The following is a 19990-nucleotide window of genomic DNA, read 5'->3' as shown; positions in this document are numbered from 1 at the left end:
AGCGCTATCTCCTTATCCTTGTCAAGTACATTTTTCAATGGCTGCTCAATCAACACATCCTTATTCTCACTAACTTTTCCATTATAGTCAATATGCTCATTCAATACATTAACTTCAATATCTACAGCGGGGTCTAAAGCGGAGTCTAGAGATGTACTTGTCTCTTTAACAGCAGGGGAAACATCAGGTATCTCCTTCCCCTTTAAGCTCTCAGCCCCGCCCCTTACCGTGGCTGTAGAAAAGGAAGTTACTGCAGCAGGCTCTGTAACTTCATTCTGTATCAGCTTCTCCGCCACGCTGCCTGCACTCTCGCTGGCTTTAGCTTCCTCCATGTGTGCAGCGCGCTGCCTCTCCTCACACAGAGACACCAACGACGGGACAGGAAAGACCCTCCGCGCTGCTGGGTGGGTGCTCGCTGCAGCGCACATTGCAGGTGAGAACGTCTCGACTATTGTAGTCTGCCGCAGTGAACCAGCCATTTCCCCGGCAGTAGATTTCATTTCAGCATTTCTTTTTTTTTGTAAAGCTGATGCCACAGTTTTCTTCTTTTCGATTTCCTTCTCTTGTATCTTCCGTGCTTTAGCCTCATTAGCGGCTTCCCGCCTCAGCTGCGCCTTTGTCCTTAGTTTACCTCTCACATTAGAGGCTGGAGCGCCGGAATCTTCTGAACATACCTCCTCTTTCTCATTCCCAGACGCCTCCTGAACATTGGCTTTTTTAGACGATCGCATTAATTTAGGGGCCATTATTTTGGCGAAGTACCTCCAAGAATCTCGCCCTGACTGATAGGACCGTGTAATAAAATCGGCAACAGTCCCAAATAAAGTCACCTTGATCTTAGTACGAGTCCTGATTTGAGGCAGACCCTCTATCAATGCAGGTGTAAAAAACAACGCTCCAAGCATAGAAAGAATACATTTTTCATGCTAAAAAGCACCAGAAAGAGAGCAAATTTGAAACCAGTGGATCTACATAGCTGCACTATGCCCGTTTTGCAGAAAATCAAGATGGGAACTAATTGAAGAGAATATTGTCAAGCTGATATTTTTGGGTCTTAATACAAAAAAAAGATGGTTCGTAAGATGCGTTGGTGAGCAGATTTCGTCAAGTATACTGAAGCCATAAGTATGTAAGAATAATTGGAAATGAATAGGATTGATTAGTACATGGCACAACTTTTCGTTTGGTGTTCTGATGTGGGCATGTATAGGTTACAGAAACCACTTGGTGAGGGGTCCGTTATAATAGTCAATGCACTGGATTAATGACATATAGAACAGCATAGTAATTTGATATGCCGGACTACAGATCCCAAGAAATAACTTTCTAAAGAAGATTCACAGCTTTAATGTGGAAAAAAAGGCCATTCCATAACAGTATATGTAGCCACTGAAAAAGAGCCCTAACGTGGCAAAGTGACAGACTGTCTTAGCAAACAGAAGTATTCAAAATGGAGACTTGTACACCAGGACAAATTAATTTCCTGTCTGAAGAACCATGCCAATCATTGCCTGGGTTACGGAGTTGTAAGAAGAACAAATTACCACCAACTTTTTTGGAGAGACCGTTATTTGAAGAGAGAAAGAATGTAAGGTTAAGTGGTGAATAGACGCAATTGTAGACCTCAATCGAATGCTGCTAAACCAGGGTATGGTTTCTGGAATCTGCTGAGATAACATGTAACGGAGCCGGTGCTATGTAAAGCGCTTTGATAACCTAATCGGTTCAAGTTCGCGCTATAGAAAACTCGAAAAATAAATAAATAAATAAACAATCGGCAATTACTGATAGTCGGCAGCCGTCAACTCATCAATGGCTCGTCTTACACTGCAATGCACAGTGCGTCCCGCTGCAATCTATTGCCTTCTCTCTCGATTATCTCTCAATAATAATCAGCAAATCTGATACTGTTTCTGTTTTCGGTTCAGTTCAACAGCTCAGGACATATGGCAGCATAGACACAGAGTGAGCACTGCATATTCAATCAAGCATCCCATCTGGAGGAGAGCTTAGGTGCGTCTACCCCTCACGGCGTCCCGGCAGCCATCTTGCCACCCAGCTCGATTTCCCCGGCTTTCCATGTATGTTATTCTAGGGACTGAAAGGTTGGTGTTGTCAGGAGCTGTGATGGTGTTCCTTGGCTGCACCAAGAAAGGCTATTCTGCTGCTTAGTGTAAGGTTTTTACATCTAATATGAAGGGAATGTTAAAGGGAAAACAGTCTTTACACTGTTTGTCATTTAAAGTAAGACACTTCGATGAATGATAGATTAAATAAATAGCAACTGAATTGGAACAACTACTGCAGCATTTGTGCCCAGCTTTTAATTTGAGAACATATGAGTATAGGTAATAGTGCTAACAAGCTTCTGGAACACTGGGATACTTGGCTTGAAAGTCATTCCAAAAAGACGACAATTATGATCAATGTAAGTGAGTTTCTGACAGTGATGAGCTGGCCTTTTAATGTCAGTAGAATACCCATTTTGTGTTTCAGCTGAAGAAGGATTTGTCCACAATGTTGCTGGTCTGAACATAATTATGGCATTAGGGTACACCAGTGGATCTGAGTGAGAGCCTAAGCAGTGTGAACACGTTTGCAGGGGGATCTGAATTTTACCTCTAAATGACTAATGAGGTCCTATTGCTAAAGATTTTAGGTCCTTAAACATATGACCTGGCCTGATTCACAAATATTTTTCTGTGAACATGAGTACCACACTCATGAATTTCTAACCTTCTCATTGAAAGAAAGCTTTGTGAAGTGGTCCTACTGTCATGGACTAAGGTAACAAGATGATTTTTTAAGCCCAAGAATTTTGCAGCATGAAGACTGTGCTGAGAACAGTCAGATGATCGATTTGCGCCATCATGTTTTGCACATAATGGACAATGCTGATTAATTTCACTGGCCAAGTAGTGGAAATGTGTTAGTATTTCAGTGTTACAGTAGTAATGCAGTATTACTAAATTCCTCCGCCCATACATTTCAGTCATCACTAAGGTAGGACCTAAGCAGTCCACTGGGAAGGGTGCAGTGCATTTCAAAAGTTGGGCATGTCCTTCTAAGTTTTATGTGTCCTGTTTGTTAAAAACTCACACATTAATTTTCACTACTTTGAGGCCTACCTCTCCCATAGGATAAAATTGGATTACCTTTTAACATTTACTAACTGATAACTCTTGATTGGGAGCAGGTAGGAAAGTCATGTATGGTATTTGAGGAATTGTAAATTACCATAATTTTTAAGGGTAAGTCAAAATTTTGAAAATGCCATTTTTAGAAAGTTTAAATTTTTCATCCCTAACCAGTTGTTCCTGCAGCCTGTTCCTGGGTCACATGACATGGTGTGAGGCACAGTTGGTGTTTGTTTATTCCTCCCAGACTGTCACACAATAAAGGGATTGGATGTGCCTGAATGGGCCATCTCAGACAGGGTGGGGGTGGAGCTGTGGGCAGTCCCTTGCACTTCAAAAGACTCTGCCTCACACACACATAATGAACTTTACACTAGCCTATTGTGCCTGCAGACAGACTGGGAAAAGGGCAGGGAAGCAGGAAATACCAGGCCCTTCTGCGGGGGAGGTCTGCAGACATTTCTCCCTCTTCAAAGCAGTCACATGGAGTAAAAAAGAGACCCTTAGACCCACTCTTCAGTTTGCTTTCTGGACACGTGGAAGGATTCTCAGAGAACTGCGTGCAGATTTGGCCTGCGGTGTACTTCAGAAACTGCTTGGCTGCACCAAGAAGGACTGTTCTGCTGCCCGAAGCCTGCTCTGGGCCCCCTAAGAGGTCTACCCTTTGGCCTGAGCCCTTCTCTTCTACCTGAACCCAGGACTTCGAGAGTAACCCCCAGGGCTATTTGGCTGGCCTCCTAAACCACGCCTCGAGGGCACAAAAGGCTCCAACTATTGACGAACCGGGTTTTAGAACCTGGCGGCGCCAGGGATAACGCCCGATGTCTTCGGATTCCCCTGCCTCGGCAAACAGAGACACGGGACACTTCTTGATGACATCAAAGACCAAATTTATTGGCTGCAACCAGAAACAGAGGTCTATGAAGCACAACGCGGGTGGCTCACTAGAGACTGCACAAATTCAAGAAGCGGAGCATCGTCTTTTATGCCAAAAATCACATTCCTGGCTAGCATTAATTACATACAAACTGACCAATGAAACAGTGACATTTCAAAACATATCGCATGACGACAATACCACTTTCCATTGTCCAGCCCACCAGAAATGACCAAGCAAATTCCAATATTCCTGTTCGATCAGGCCGGACAAACCCATCATAAAGACCTCAACCCAAATCAGTGATTAAGCCATAAAGGAAAGAACAGAAACAGATGAGAAGCAAGATAGAAGGGTGTGTGCATGTACCATAAACTCAGCAATGTCCTGCTCTTTGATCTTTATCTGACCAGCTGCTTAACAAGGAACTGGATCAGCGAGGTCAGCCTCGGGCAAGGGAGTCAGTTCGGCCAGGTCACACAAAAGTCAGCTAAGGTGTACGTGTCCCAAGGACTCGTTCAGCCATAGTCATCGGCCTATGTGAGGGCAATGACACAAAATGGCTGCCGCACACAAAATGGAACCCGAGGGTTCAAACGAAATTCCTGAATACGTAGTGTTCTCATTGATCGATTATTACGAAAACACTCGTACACACCGCACTCGTGATTTGCGGTCCGCTGATACCAAAATCGTCTATATCCGACGACCTTTCTTGAACGGGTTCAGAATCTACGAACCACAGACCCTCGAACCACAGAACCACAGACCCTCCTTTTGCCCTTACATAGGCAATAAACCCAAACCTATACCGTCTGAATCCAGGTCTATATTCATCAGATCATCAAGATGTTGCTGTAGCATCATCCTAGTGCTTAGCAACTCTCTCTGGACAGGTCTCCTCGCACACAAAGTAGCACAGAGGCCACATATAGCAGGAGCACAGTGTACATAGAGACAGAACAGGAAAAGGATAGCTAAGATCATCCCAATGACCATCAGAATCTTCCATCCCCACGTGGATATCAATCCCCAAAACCATCCCATCAATGACCAATCTCCTTCGTCTATATGTATAGACTCTGAGATCTTATGTAGTTTGGAAATGGCCTGGAAGACTGTCGGCGCGTTGTCTGGAATGAAAACGCAGCAGCTCGATTGAATCAGTTTACACACTCCACCTCTATCTGCAAGTATGATATCAAGAGCAACTCTATTCTGAAGTGTCATAAGTCGATCCGACTGTAGCTCAGCAGTCAGGTTACTAAGGGCACCGGCAGTTTCGACTATGGTGGACTCAACCACTCACGTCAACTGGCGAATATTCCTACTGTTAGCCATCGGTCCCCAGAACGGCAGAAAACCCTTAAAGAAATCTCCCAACTCTTGCCCTGCGGTATCTTCCTTACTGGACACCTCTAGCAACTCTTGTCTTATGGTAATCTGCCGCAGCTGTAAAAGTGGGAGGCAACAGGAAAGAAACAAAACATGTGCCTGAGAAGTCAGGGGGCAACCATGTGTACGCCTTGTCATAACAGATGAAGTAGGTACCCTTAGCTGCTAGAAACACTGGGTGAAGTCTGAGACGCAAATACATAAGTCTCAGTGCAAACGCTCTTCCCTAACTGAGCTCTTGGATTCTTGCCATTACCTTGCAGACAATAATGACCCTGATGGGGCACTATCCAAATCGGTGGAGAACTTTTTGCTCGCTGGTTAACACTCAGACTAACTTCACATCCAGTAACGTTCCACCAATGTATGCTTGTGTCTCATCTCTCGGGATAGTCTCATACAAACTAATTCCTCTAATCATATAATAATAATAATAATAATAATAATAATAATAATAATAATAATAATAATAATAATAATAATAATAATAATAATAATAATAATAATAATAAGGTAGTTTATAAAGCGCCTGGTGACGCCATCCCGGCGTGTCCCCACGCTGAAGAAAGCAAGTTATCAGAGACATACAGACCTCCCAAACACCCACCCCCTATCCCCCTGCTTTTTTAGCATTGTTCTAAATTTTGTTTCAGATTCTTCCAGTCTTAGGGATGTGGGGAAAGCATTCCAGTTTTTTGCTACTACATATCTAAAAGAGCGACCACCTAGTTTTGCTCTGGTCAAGGGCATATCGACTATGCCCTTGACCAGAGCACTAGTCTTCGGACTATCTTTCACGGAACGTTGGGGATAGACACTATGAGCATAAATGAACATCGTTCTGTATGCCCAAATAGAACCATTGTAGCTGAAAGGCAAAACCAGGTAAAGAATACCTTTATCGGTCGTATGGGGCATTAGGCCACAAACGCAACAATTTGTCGTGTTCATAACTAGCTGGTATTGGTGTAAGAGTTGAACAAAGGAATTGTTAGCAAATTCCAGTCTTCTAACAATTTCATGTTCGGGCAGAGGGTGAAAAGAATGAGAAGAAATAGTAGGAGGAGGTATAGGTTGCGTAGTGGGCATGAACGTCACTTGAAAAGAAAATGTCACATATCCAATTAAGAACATCATTAAGCTAAGCAACATGAATAAACACAATATTAAAAATCTTTTCCGGGACATTAATTTACAGATTTTGCTCTTAAAGCTTAATCTCTCAACAGGTCTCTCCATCTCGAAAAACTCTGTCCTCTCTAATTTGCTGCTTGCAGTGGTAGGGTGTTCTATGCTAAGGAATGCTTCTGTCAGCCCAGGGCAACTCCCTTAAGCCAACCAGAACCGTCGACCTAGTGTCTTCGGCTTGCACTCCAAAGACTTCGGCATCTGCGACCCTACAGCTGAACCTGGATGGCGGTTCGAAAAACAAAAATCAAAGTAGTTCCTCGGAGGAGAGTTTAACCGGCAAAAATCATAAAAAGAAAACTTTATTTTTTTATTTGTCCCGCGACTCTCGGTCGCAAATTATAACGCTCTTTGCCAGGCAATGTCTGTTCACTGAATAAGAGCTCAGGTTCAACAGTGTTCAAGCGGTTCAATGGAGGCACAGCTTCTTGGAGAAGATCGTCACTTTCTTGCTCAGTGTTCGTTCCAATCAAACGGGCATCGCTGAATGGCAGAAAACGAGGCACGGTCTCAGTCTCAGAATCAGGAAGTCCTATCTGGACCCACCGGTCGTACGGCAAAGGAGCCCTTTTGCAATGTACGCTGTGGATCCAGTTTTTTGTACCGTGCACTCGCACTGCAGAACGGGTAGATAACAAGACCAAATAGGGTCCGGTCAAGCGGGGCTGCTCGTTCTTGGTTCGCTGGAAATTTTTCACGAGCACCCACGCGCCGGGTTCAATGGCGTGCCCTGGATCTTCAGAAGCCTGTGGCAATGTATCGTGAACCCGTTGATGCAAAACACGCCATTTAGCCGTCAATTCATACAGGTAGTCAAGCAACACAGGATGTTCTATTTCACTACATTTTGTCGGCCTCGGCACTCCCCAACTGTTCGCCGGGCGACCAAATACGATCTCGTATGGACTCAGACCCATTTGTGAATGCACAGTCATTCTAGTGGACAAAAGGGCTAGAGGCAAGGCATCTGGCTATTGTAAACCAGAGCTCGCATGAATTTTGGCTAACTTCAATTTTAGAGTGCCATTATAGCACTCGACTAGACCAGCTGATTAGGAGTGATTTGCAGCGTGGAACTTCTGCCGGATTCCTAACCCGTCACATACTCTCTTCATCACTTGACCCACAAATTCACTCCCATTGTCACCTCAGATCATTCTCGGCAAACGGTACCTAGGGAAGAACTCTTTAATAAGGGCTTTCGCTGTGGACAAGGCAGTATTGTCCTTCAAAGGGTAGGCTTCCACCCATCTAGAAAAAGAGCAAACAACCACTAACACATACTATAGGTTGTTGCACCTCTCCATGTGGATGAAATCTAGCTGCAAAGCCTCAAACGGATACGTTGGAGGAGCAAAATTACCAGCTGGAGTTGGAATTCCCTTACCAGGATTGTACATCAAACACACCATACAGTTCTTAACCAGATTCTCTGCACACTTAGGAATTACAACATTCTGCCATACCGGAGCCAACAACTTGCAAATCCCTTTCACGCTGATATGAGCCAATCCATGAGCCATTGTAACCACTGGAAGCACCTACGCATCGGGTAACAACCATCTTTGATGCTCTGACAAATCAATCCAACAACCATTTGAATCCAATTTACCCTTACTCTCTCTCCATTCATTCAACTCTTTCTCTGTAGCTTCAGCTTGGATGGATTTCACACTCTCAATCGTATCTTCACACATACTTCCATCTGGAACCCATCTCACCGGACCTGCAACATACATTCGACACATCACATTTCTCGCAGTTTTTTTCGCGACCTCATCTGCAAACGCATTACCACGACCAACATCATCCGTAACTTTCTTATGCGCACTGCATTTCACAATCGCTACTTGCAATGGCAAAGTAAGTGATTCAAGAAGTTCATTCACCAACTGACCATGCTGTATCTTTGTCCCATGCGAAGTCAGGAACCCACGCTCTCTCCACAAATGTCCAAAACTATGAGCCACACCAAGTGCATACTGACTGTCAGTATACACAGTCACTCGTTTTCCTTTCGCCAACACACACGCTCGCGTTAATGCAATCAACTCTGCTGCTTGCGCTGAATTATGTGGGATACGTGCAGCTTCAACAATCGTATGCAAAGTCGTAACAGCATATGCCGCAGTCGTATCACCATTCGGAAGCTTGAAGCATGAACCATCAACCCATAAGGTACCATCACATTCTGGAAGAGGAGTATCCCTAAGATCTATCCTCCCTTTCGTTTCTTCCTCAGTTCTAAGGAAACAATCATGTTGTTCGATATCGTCTGACTCAATTGAAATCGGCAACAACGTGGCTGGATTCAACGTGTTGCATCTCTTTATATGCACATGACTCGCTAACAAGGTCAATTCGTAACCCGACAACCGAGCACTAGTTAAGTGCTGTGTCTTGGTACGATTCAACAAGGTATCCACTGCATGTGGAACCATCACAATCAGTGTATTATCCATTACCAAACCAGCAGACTGTCGAATAGAAACAGCCGCTGCCGCTGTAGCTCTCAAACAACTCAGCAACGCTCTAGCTACCGGATCCAAAGTCGATGAAAAATAAGCACATGGACGCTGCTTATCGCCAAACTGTTGAGTCAAAACTGACAATGCACATCCCTCTCTCTCGTGGACATACAATGTGAAAGGCTTACTGTAGTCGGGGGTACCCAACACAGGAGCCGAACACAATGCATTGCGTAATTTTGAAAAGCTCTTCTGACATTTGTCAGTCCAAGGAATAGGATTTGGAGTATCCTTAACAGTAAGAGCTATCAAAGGCTTCGCGAGCAACGAAAAATTAGGGATCCACTGTCTACAGTACGATGTAATACCTAAGAAAGCACTTACTTCTCTCTGTGTCGTAGGCACACTCATTTTCGCAATCGCTTGAATTCTTTCTGGGGTCAGTTTCCTTCCCTCCTTCAATAAGAGGTGACCTAAGTAGGTAACTTCTTGTCGACAATATTGCAACTTCGAAAGAGAAACCTTGTGATGGAAATCAGACAAATGACGTAACAACGACAAAGTAGACTCTCTACAAATCTCCTCATTGTCAGCTGCAACTAACAGATCGTCTGTCAGGCGAATCAAGTCACTCTTACCTGAAAGGCTGTGCAATCTTACCTGTAAGTTGCTTGACGGGTTTTGCAGAGACGCTATGAGCCAAACTCCCTGAAACCTATCCTACCTCTGGTGGTTAGTAGATTTACGCGCCAAGATCCTGGATAGCTAAAAGGGAGAGTGGCCGGATCTGACGCTAATGTGGGTTCTTGTAGTCGACCTGCAAAGCAACAAGCTCACCTTAGTATCTTGTCTACAATTGGGCTGACACTCTCTTGCTTTTAATCTATAATTCTTTTAACCTCTTTCTAGGTTTAAGTATCCTACCTGCGATCTACTAAGAGAGGCTTCGCGTCCTGGAAGTGGTGTGGTGTGTCGGAACAGGTTAGCAGAGATGAGATGATGAGGAGATGAAGTTCTTGAAGTTAAATGCAGCGTGGCATCAGTTTCACTACAAAGATACAAATGCACAATTATACCAATTCTACTAGAAAGATCCTAAACCAACTTCCTTCCCACTTGCACTTACTTTTTTGCTAACTGTAATATCTTTCACCACTTCCACGTTTTCAGATGACTTTGATTTCCTGCTTAAAGAACTAAGAAATATATATATACAGCAAACAGAGAAATACACATATAGCCAAAACTAAAATCTATTTCACAATGTCCACATTGAACACATTAATTCAAATGTCTTTCTTCCAATAATTCCCCTCTTGTGAATTCAGAGGGAATGTTCCAAAAATTGTTCTTTCCAAAAAAGAGTTGCTAGCGGTGGGCGCCTATGAGGAAAAGAGTTTGCACTTAGCTTTCAGTATCTTGTTGCTGCATTGTCCTGAATTGGTCCTTCAAACGATTTACTGCAACCTGCGAACCTTGAAGGACTCCTGAAGGTCTTCCGGTGATGCGCGATGTTTCCCCAAGCAAGGCTGGAAGGCCAAGCATCTTCCAGAAGCTCGGGTGTGGTTTTTATAGCCGAACCACACCCAAACGCCGAGACGCATGCGTGCCTTCTGACGCAGGGCTTCTCTCTTTGCGCAGAGAGAAAATGTAAACAAACGCGTCTTTCCGCTTTCGGCTGAAGCGGAGCACACGCGTCTTTGCAAAAGGTAAACAAACGCGTCTTTCCGCTTTCAGCTGAAGCGGAGCACACGTGTCTTTCTGATTGTCTGCTGAAGTGAGGCAGAAACCATTATTTTATAAGTCCAAGCATGACAATGCATACCGCCAAAAGTTACTTCTTATCAAACAGATTATATCAAGCTTACCCCGCCAAGAGTCACAAAAGGAAATAAGTGTTAACACAAAATGATGCATGCACTCTCAATTCACCTTAAACATCATTTTCACAAACATATACACACGGAGTGCAGGATGCACGGGACAGGGGTGGGTTTCCTAAATTGAATATTGGCCCTGCTTTTAAACGTGCGTGTTGCAGGTTTTTACTTCTATGGGGATTGAAGAGGCTGTGAGTGTGGTTTCATGACATCGTCGACATACTGAATAAGAGCAGCACCATCAGGTAAAACCAACAAATCAAGTTGCGTCTTCAAAGCTTGACTATAGATCGATGGACTCTCACAATAGCCTTGAGGAGCACGCTTAAAGCGGAAACTTCATCCTCCTAAAGAGAAGCCAAAGATATCTCTACTTTCCATGGCAATCGGGATGCTGAAGAAAGCATTCTTCAAGTCAATCACCGAAAACCACGTGGCTGCAGCCGGGATCAAAGTCAGTAAAGCGGTGATATCAGGTACAACAGGAAATTGCGGAACAACAATCTTATTAACCTCGCGAAGATCGATCACAAACCTATATACAGGAGGCTGTGAAGAATCAATTCTCTTCAGAACAGGCAAAACCGGACTATTGCACACATTAGCTTTCGTTTCCCCAATCACACCTTTTTCAATCAGATCATAGATGATCGCCAAAAGTGCTCTTTCACCATCACTAGAGATACGATACTGCGGAATGCGTGGCAATCTAGCATTCGCCTTCAACGTCACAACATATGGCGGAATCTCTAAAAGACCTACATCGTTCGGACCAGTGGCCCAAAGAGAATCAGGGAGAGAAGACAATTCAGGTGGAAGTCGATCTTTAGATAAATACATCGGAGAGATCACACTCTTGCCCAATGTAAGATGTGCTCCCGAAGGAGAACAATATAACGTCGCATACAATCTCTTTAACAAGTCCAATCCCAACAAGTTCTCACCACAACCAGTCGTCAGAATGAGAGGTGCTTCAAATTCACAAGGTCCAAAGGAAATAGACAACAGACTAGAAATCGGATTCGTAAGCGGGGCGCCAGAAAAACCTACTGAAACATTCTTTAAGCCAGACAAAGGTGCGCCAGGGAGTTTAGAGTGCATAATAGAACTCTTCGCAGCACCAGTATCCAACAGAAAAGGCTCTGACACACCTGATGCAATCTCTTCAACATAGGGTCCACTCTGATCTACTGGAACTGAAACAACTCCCTCTCTTTGTCTATGGCTGTCCTAGCAATCATTACCATCCACATCCTCACCTTCGACATAGTAATCATCCACATAGTACTGTGGCGTCCTACCAGACGCACCATTCTGCTGATCAAAGCTATTCATAGAATTTTGTGGAGGCAAAGAACGCGCGTTCTGACCACGACCTCTACCTCTAGGAGCTTGTTGAGCACCTCAACCTCTCACACCAGAAGCACCATTCGTGCGCTGTAACAGAACCGGACAACTACTCTTGAAATGGCCCTCTTCTTTGCAATACGCACACTTATTAGGACCAACGGGAAAACTCTGTTGAGAAGACTCGAACCTTTGCGAGTTTCTCTGATATTGCTGAGGTTGCTGATAATCGCGCTGATTATTACGGGGCGGATAAGCTTGCTGTAGAAGAACTTTAGTCTTCAATTCCTTAGTCTTCCTATCCGCTTTCTCCATCTCATCCTTGTTTCTATTTTCATAGTACTGGGCAGTAGCTAAAATCAGCGCTGACGTAGAAACAGCCCAAGCACTCTCAGAATCCTTCAACTTATTACACAATTCTGGAAGCAAATTATGAACAAATTTGTCAATGAACAACCGTTGACCACCTTCGGTACTCATGTCCTGACCACTGTGGTCTACAAATGTCTCTTCAAACCGCGTGAAAAGTCGGACACAGTTTTGTCTTTCTTCTGCTTACACGCAGACAACTTGTCCCAATTAACACGCACTTCAGGCATTAGAGTCTTCATATAATCAATAATTTTACCACGAAGGTCAGCAATCAAATCCTCTGGCTTAGCACCACCTACTTGTCTATTATCTGCATCTCTAAGATTATTCCATGTATCACCTAGTTCCTGCGCATGATCCGAATGACAAATCTTACCCCAGATAGGCTGTGGAACAACATTCCCAAACAACATATCTATATTTGCCAGATTCATGATACATGAATCCGCTGTTTGAGATAACTCTTTATAAAACCCTGTTGGATTTTTGCGGGGATCAGGCAAAGTCTGCTTAAGAGATAAAACTTCAGCACGCTTCCAAGGAACATGTACCCAAACACGCTGAAAGTGTGGCGGAATAATCGGAACAGCATTGTCATCACCAGGTCTCCAAACTGGAGGAACTTCACGCATCGGATATTGATGCGCCTTTCTCCTAACTGACGGATCAGGCTCAAACAGTCGCTCAGAAGGAGATGCATTCCTAAACGACACCAACGTCCCAACTGCTTTCTCAATCTCGAGACCCACAACAGTCCCTTTCGCAAACTCAGAACATATGCGGTACAACTCAGGCGGAGTTTGTCCTACCTCACTATCTTCAGATTGTTCACGAATAAAAGAACACATCATATCAAAAACGTATCTTTGTTTAGGTGCTTCCCATTGAAGGAAAACATCCATAACACCCTCAAGATCATAGTGCGAAAGATACGTAATCCATTTACGCGCCAAGTGATCTAACACCGTCTGTTCATTAGCATCAGGCAACTGACTTCGCTATTGCCTAGGCTCGATAACAGGAGACATACCCAACAAACCCAAAAGAGGAGAAAAGATACTAGCAACCGCATCAGTCATTCTCTGTCGAGCAGAAGGAGAAAGTGACAAAAGAACAGGAGACGGAGCCGAATGAGAGGAAACCAAAGACGGAACAGTAACAGGAGGAGTATACAAAACAGGCGTAGGAGTAGTAGACGAAGGAGGTAGCAAAGGCGGCGGCCCTTGAGAAGGCTGCACCAAAGGAATAGGAGCCAACGGAAGAGGAGCTGGCTGTTGAGGAATCACAGGTGGCAAAGCAAACGGAGGTTGCGCAACTACTACTTGTGGCGGTGCCGTAGCATTCTGCATATAAGGGGGTGGCGAACTCAATAGATGCGACATTAAAGGATCTTTCACAAGATATTTCTTCTCTTCTTGTTGTTGAGGTGGCAAAGCTGGGTAGCAATTATCTACCACTAATTTACGCTGCCTGAGCATCTGTTCGCTCTCTTGTTCTTCCTCATTATCCCTAAACTGTATAGCTGCTTGCACCATTGACATACCTCGTTCTCGTTTATTTTTCTTCACTAACTTAATTTCTTTCTGTTTGGCTTCTTTTCGCCATATGCGGAAAGAGTCAAACATTGCCGGCCGGGCTTTCTTCTTGAACAATTTAACTTCGAGATTGTCTAAAATCTCAGTTTCAAAGCTACCATAACGGGGCCACTGTAGGACACCGTCTTTCCTGGTATATTGAACCCATATTTCATTATACGCGATGGGGCCCACTCCATGTTTTACGTAGAGCTCATAGGTCGGAGTTCCAATCAGAGGAACCGGACACGAATCCTCCAACCGGGAATCCCTAGTACAACAAAAACCAAATACCTTTCCAAGTCTGCGAAGACCAGGCATCTTCGCTCACTAGTCTAGCTTCAAACTTCAAGGGAAATCTCAAAAACGATAGTCTCGTGAAAACACGAGTCCCTCGGCTTTGGGGCCTACAGGTACCAAATCAAAGCGATCCCGAAGGATACCCAAACAAAACAAAGGACTGGGAGACGCTCCACTCATACTTAACTGAAATGTCGATGGCGTCACCAGAAGACCCGTCTATTGTCTCGCTCTACAAATCTTCTAAAGGCTCCAAGACAGGGTGACAGTCAGGGCAACAGTCCTTCGTAGCCGTCGGAAAGCGAGGAACCTTGCAGCAAAAGACTTTCGGACCACGACGACATACAGGGGCCGATGAAGTGGCAGGCCTTCCTCCAGAATTTCCACACGAAGCTCCTCACGATCTTTGGGCTTGGACCGGTACCGCTGAAGTCGCCCCACATTGGGCTCCAACTGAAGAACCGGGTTTTAGAACCCGGCGGCGCCAGGGATAACGCCAGATGTCTTCGGATTCCCCTGCCTCGGCAAACAGAGACAGGGGACACTTCTTGATGACGTCAAAGACCAAATTTATTGGCTGCAACCAGGAACAGAGGTCTACGAAGTACAACACGGGTGGTTCGCTAGAGACTGCACAAATTCAAGGAGCGGAGCATCGTCTTTTATGCCAAAAATCACATTCCTGGCTAGCATCAATTACATACAAACTGACCAATGAAACAGTGACATTTCAAAACATATCGCATGACGACAATCCCATTTTCCGTTGTCCAGCCCACCAGAAATGACCAAGCCAATTCCAATATTCCTGTTCGATCAGGCTGGACAAACCCATCATAAAGACCTCAACCCAAATTAGTGATTAAGCCATAAAGGAAAGAACAGAAACATATGAGAAGCAAGATAGAAGGGTGTGTGCGTGTACCATAAACTCAGCAATGTCCTTCTCTTTGATCTTTATCTGACCAGCTGCTTAACAAGGAACTGGCTCAGCGAGGTCAGCCTCGGGCAAGGGAGACAGTTCGGCCAGGTCACACAAAAGTCAGCTAAGGTGTACGTGTCTCAAGGACTCGTTCGGCCATAGTCATCGGCCTATGTGAGGGCAACCACACAAAATGGCTGCTGCACACAAAATGGAACCAGAGGGTTCAAACGAAATCCCTGAATACGTAGTGTTCTCATTGATCGTTTATTACCAAAACACTCGTACACACCGCACTCGTGATTTGCGGTCCGCTTATACCAACATCGTCTATATCCGACGACCTTTATTGCACGGGTTCAGAATCTACGAACCACAGACACTTGAACCACGGAACCACGGAACCACAGAACCACACTATCTTGAACTTACACTTAGACCCGGCTTGAGTTACTTCTGATCCTCCAAGTGTTACCCCTCCATTCCTGGACCCTAGGAAGTGGTGCTAAAGATGCCCAGATAGCCCCAAATCAACAACTTAGAATTTTTTTAAAGAAAAAGCCTGTCTGTGAACTGAGAAAAGACCCGGACCTACCTGCTCCTTGATTTGCCCAAGGTACATTGACTGCCAGCCTGAATTTGCAACAGCCCCTGCTACGTTCTTCTCTGTTGCAGCACATGCTGTCAGAGGGATTATCTGACCTTGTAGAGCCCTCATTGGCTATAGACTGTAGCTTCGACCCTCTGAAGATTTTTGATTTCTAAATCAAGTCTGAACTTGGGAGTCTTCCCAGCGGCAATGTCCAGCAGCTCCCTGATGATGATCCACTTTCCTCGGAAACCGCTGACTGCCTTGCTCCGCTGAACGTTACCTTCTCAGACATTTTTCTTCCAAAATTTATTCTCAGTCCTAAGGTGAGAGGAGACTGGGGCCAATCCACTTTGTGTTTCCGGACAATGCTCCATCCCGGTCATCTATTACTTTTGGCTTTGCTTAGGCCTTGCATGACTAGTAGTTCATGATTGTCACTTTGATCTTTTTGGCACTATTTTCAGCTTTAAAATATAAACATTTATAACTTTGGTTTTACTGATTGGATTTTTGGTGTCAATTTATTTTCTAAACTTTACTAAATTGTTCTATTTTGGATTGGGTTTTTCCTCATTCCTATTTTTACTTTATCACTCTTTGAATGCTCCGTGCAGAACTACTATACAAACTGCCTCAAAGTTAGGCCTGACTGCTTTTGTGCCAAGGCACCAGAGGGTAAAGTATGGGAAAATATAGTGACTTTTTGTAGCAAACCCTAACAAAAACTGTGGCAGTTGCTTGAGTAGTTCCAGACCCCTAAACCAACAGCCCAGTTTCTCACACTATGTAACAGTAGTATATAGAAGAACTCAGATAATTCTTAATGACTTTCCAGCTGAATCGTAAGCACTCTGCTACCTTTCTATTATATTTGCACTATACTGATACTACACAAATACATTTATATTTTCTATCCAGTCAACCAAAATTAAAATGCCTTTACAAGCAAACATTTTAAACCGGAAACATCTTTAGCAAATCAACCATGAAAATGAGTATCTCATTTGAATGTGCCCCCGGGAAGAGAACCAACCAACACATATAGAGATCTCCACCTGCCCAGTGGCAATATCTAAGTCTGTAATGCCTTTAGCACCTCATCTAAGACCTCAGGACAACTACCTACTCAGTAATCCTCTACTCTCGTCATGCCTTTTGTGTGCTACTTTTCTTTGTCATTGGCCTAATGCCATACAGTTCTATGGCAGAGCTGTTATTGACCCTGAGGGACCGCAGAGAATGTAAGCACGCCTCCCACCCACCCACACCACAAGAAAGCATACCCTTAGGCTTTAACAGATAAAGGTCTGGGGCCTCATTTATGAAAAGTGACGCATCCTTGCGGAAACGCAAGGGTGCGTCACTTTTCCGTACGACACGCTGCGTCAGAAACTTGCGGCGCGGATGCGTCATATCTACGGAATGACGCACCGTGCCGCAAGCGGAGGCGCAAGGCGGGGAAAAGTCACGCAGACGCGGCCGTCCTGACGTAGCGAAAAGACACGCAAGTGCGGTAAAAATGCCGTAAGTCGCATTTGCGGAACGGCGCACGTGTACGCATCGCTGCGTCACTATTACGTTGCGTCAGAATCCGGAAAACGCCAAAAACACGCGCATCTATCACCTAATTCTCCCGCAAATGGAAAAAATTGCCACCATGGAGCCTGAAGGACAGAGCAGCAGCCAAGGAAACCTGCCACATGGCAGCCAGGATGCCCAGCCTGCAACACAGGGAGAAACTCTTGGAAAGAGGAAGCGCAAAACAAATTTCAGTGCTGAGGAGAACGATACACTGATAAGTGAGGTAACAGACCACCAGCACCAGCTGTTTGCCAGTTCCAAATTGCCACTAGCCAAAAAAGAGGCCATTTGGCTGGACATATTAACCAAGGTGAACAGTGTGGGCCAATCTAGGCGGACAGTCATTGACCTAAAAAAACGGTGGAATGATATCAAGCGCCGCACTAAAGAAAAAATGGCCAAAAATCGGAAAGACTCTGGGCTTACAGGAGGAGGCAGCCCATCACAACAAGAAGAGCTGGATGACCTTGAGGAGCGTGTTGCAGCGGTCATCCCAGAGGAGTTGGTCATTGGAATCCCAGGGCAGGACAGTGCACTGCATGAGGAACTGGAAGAGACACAGGAAGACACACAGGGTAAGTCCCTACAAGGGGAAATGTGCAAATAAGGTAATGTTGTGCTGTGCAGAAAGTAAGGTGGGTGGTTCAATTACTGACGTGTTGTGGAAAGCAGGGTCTACAAAATGTATTGTACCACGGACATGCACATGTTACATTTGGGAAACAGCTACCCCTGTGCAAGTAAACATATATGTCCAAAGTGAAGTCCCAGCCCACTGCTGCACCTGACAAGTGCCACACGCAGGTGCAAAGATATAACTACCCTCCTGAAAAGAAAATCACACAACATCCTGCAACAGACCGAGTGTCACACTTGTATGACTTGGACTGCTACCACTGTGCTGGCAGGATGTAATTTTGTTCATGTAGTGGTGCCACAATGTGCCACACCCACAATAATAGGCCACAGACAGCCATCTAACATAGTACAACATATCATGTCATTGCATCATTCCCACATTAAAGTGTCAGAAAGCGCACTTCCAGGGCTGTTGCTAAGGGTATACCCAGAAACATCTATGTCCAATTGACAATGTACAATAGGAACATCAAAATGTAACTATCATGCTGCGCAACAAAGATATGCATACACAGAGTCTGTGTAAGGCATGCAAACCTGAATTAAAACGTAATCTCCCCTCCATGATAAAACCAACATATCTCTTTTGCATTCAAGTGGACACATAGAAAGGTGAAAAATCTGTTCATGACTGCATCATGCACGAATGTGTCCTTTCCATGCACACAAACACTGATCCCCTGCACAGCTGGACCCCCTGCAACATGGTGCAAGTCTGCCTGGGTTGGCGCATGCCAAGCATTGTGTACCTGTGTTGTTGTGAAGGACAGGTGTGCTGCTGAGTATGGCCATGGGCCTGGTCACGATAATGTAGTTGTCGTAGTACATGGTCAACCTTGGCACATTAGAGAGCCTGCTCATTCTGAGTGTACCAGTGTATGGGTTAACAATGCCTCTTTGATGATTGTCGTGCTGCCACATGCAGGTGACACAGAAGTTGTCAGTGACAGTGATGGTGATGTCTGTAGCAGAGTTATGTCCTGGCAGGTGAGGTGGCATACAGGGTTGAAGGTGAGGAGGTACCTGACATTGTATACTTGCAGTGTTCAAGAGGAATAAACCTTTGTTCACAGTGTGTACCTGAGGCAGTCAAATGCAAACAGCGTACAGTATGGTAGCCGTTGTGTCATGCGATGACCATTTCAATGTATGCTGCACAATGTCAACTATGCAATGCATGTGTTCCAAAATAATATATACAAATTCTACTTCTTTGTGACACAATTATGTTGTGATTGAAGTCATACATGTGGTAATGTGTGTCACTATGAGAAAAAAATAAATATTTACAAATGTGAAAGAGTAATAAAAATGTTGTGCATTTATGTGTCAAACAATAACAATTGGTAGTGTCATGGGGGATAAATGTCTGAACTATTATTTGGATAGGTGTACATCATGAGAAATATGCGGTAACATCACAGATTATGAACCAATGCTGTGTACTTAATTTTTGGCTATGATAAATGGTGTGTGCAGCACTCACAAATCTGACTCCATTGTGTGTGTTGTGGTTGTTCATAAAGGTATTGAATGCTTCAGGTCTGGGTGTGTGGTGACAAGGAAACTCAATCCATGTACTCACTGAACTTTGAACAGTGTATTTAAAGTCTCCGCTGTGAAACACCTACTCTACAGTTGCAACATGCCAAGTATGAACAATGAATGAAATGGAATGTCATGACACGGCATGTTTTGGTATAATGTATGTGCCTTTT

The sequence above is a fragment of the Lissotriton vulgaris genome, chromosome 1_1 (genome assembly GCF_964263255.1).
Source record: "Lissotriton vulgaris chromosome 1_1, aLisVul1.2, whole genome shotgun sequence".
NCBI classification, from domain to species: Eukaryota; Metazoa; Chordata; class Amphibia; order Caudata; family Salamandridae; genus Lissotriton; species Lissotriton vulgaris.
This window is presented reverse-complemented; position numbering follows the sequence as displayed.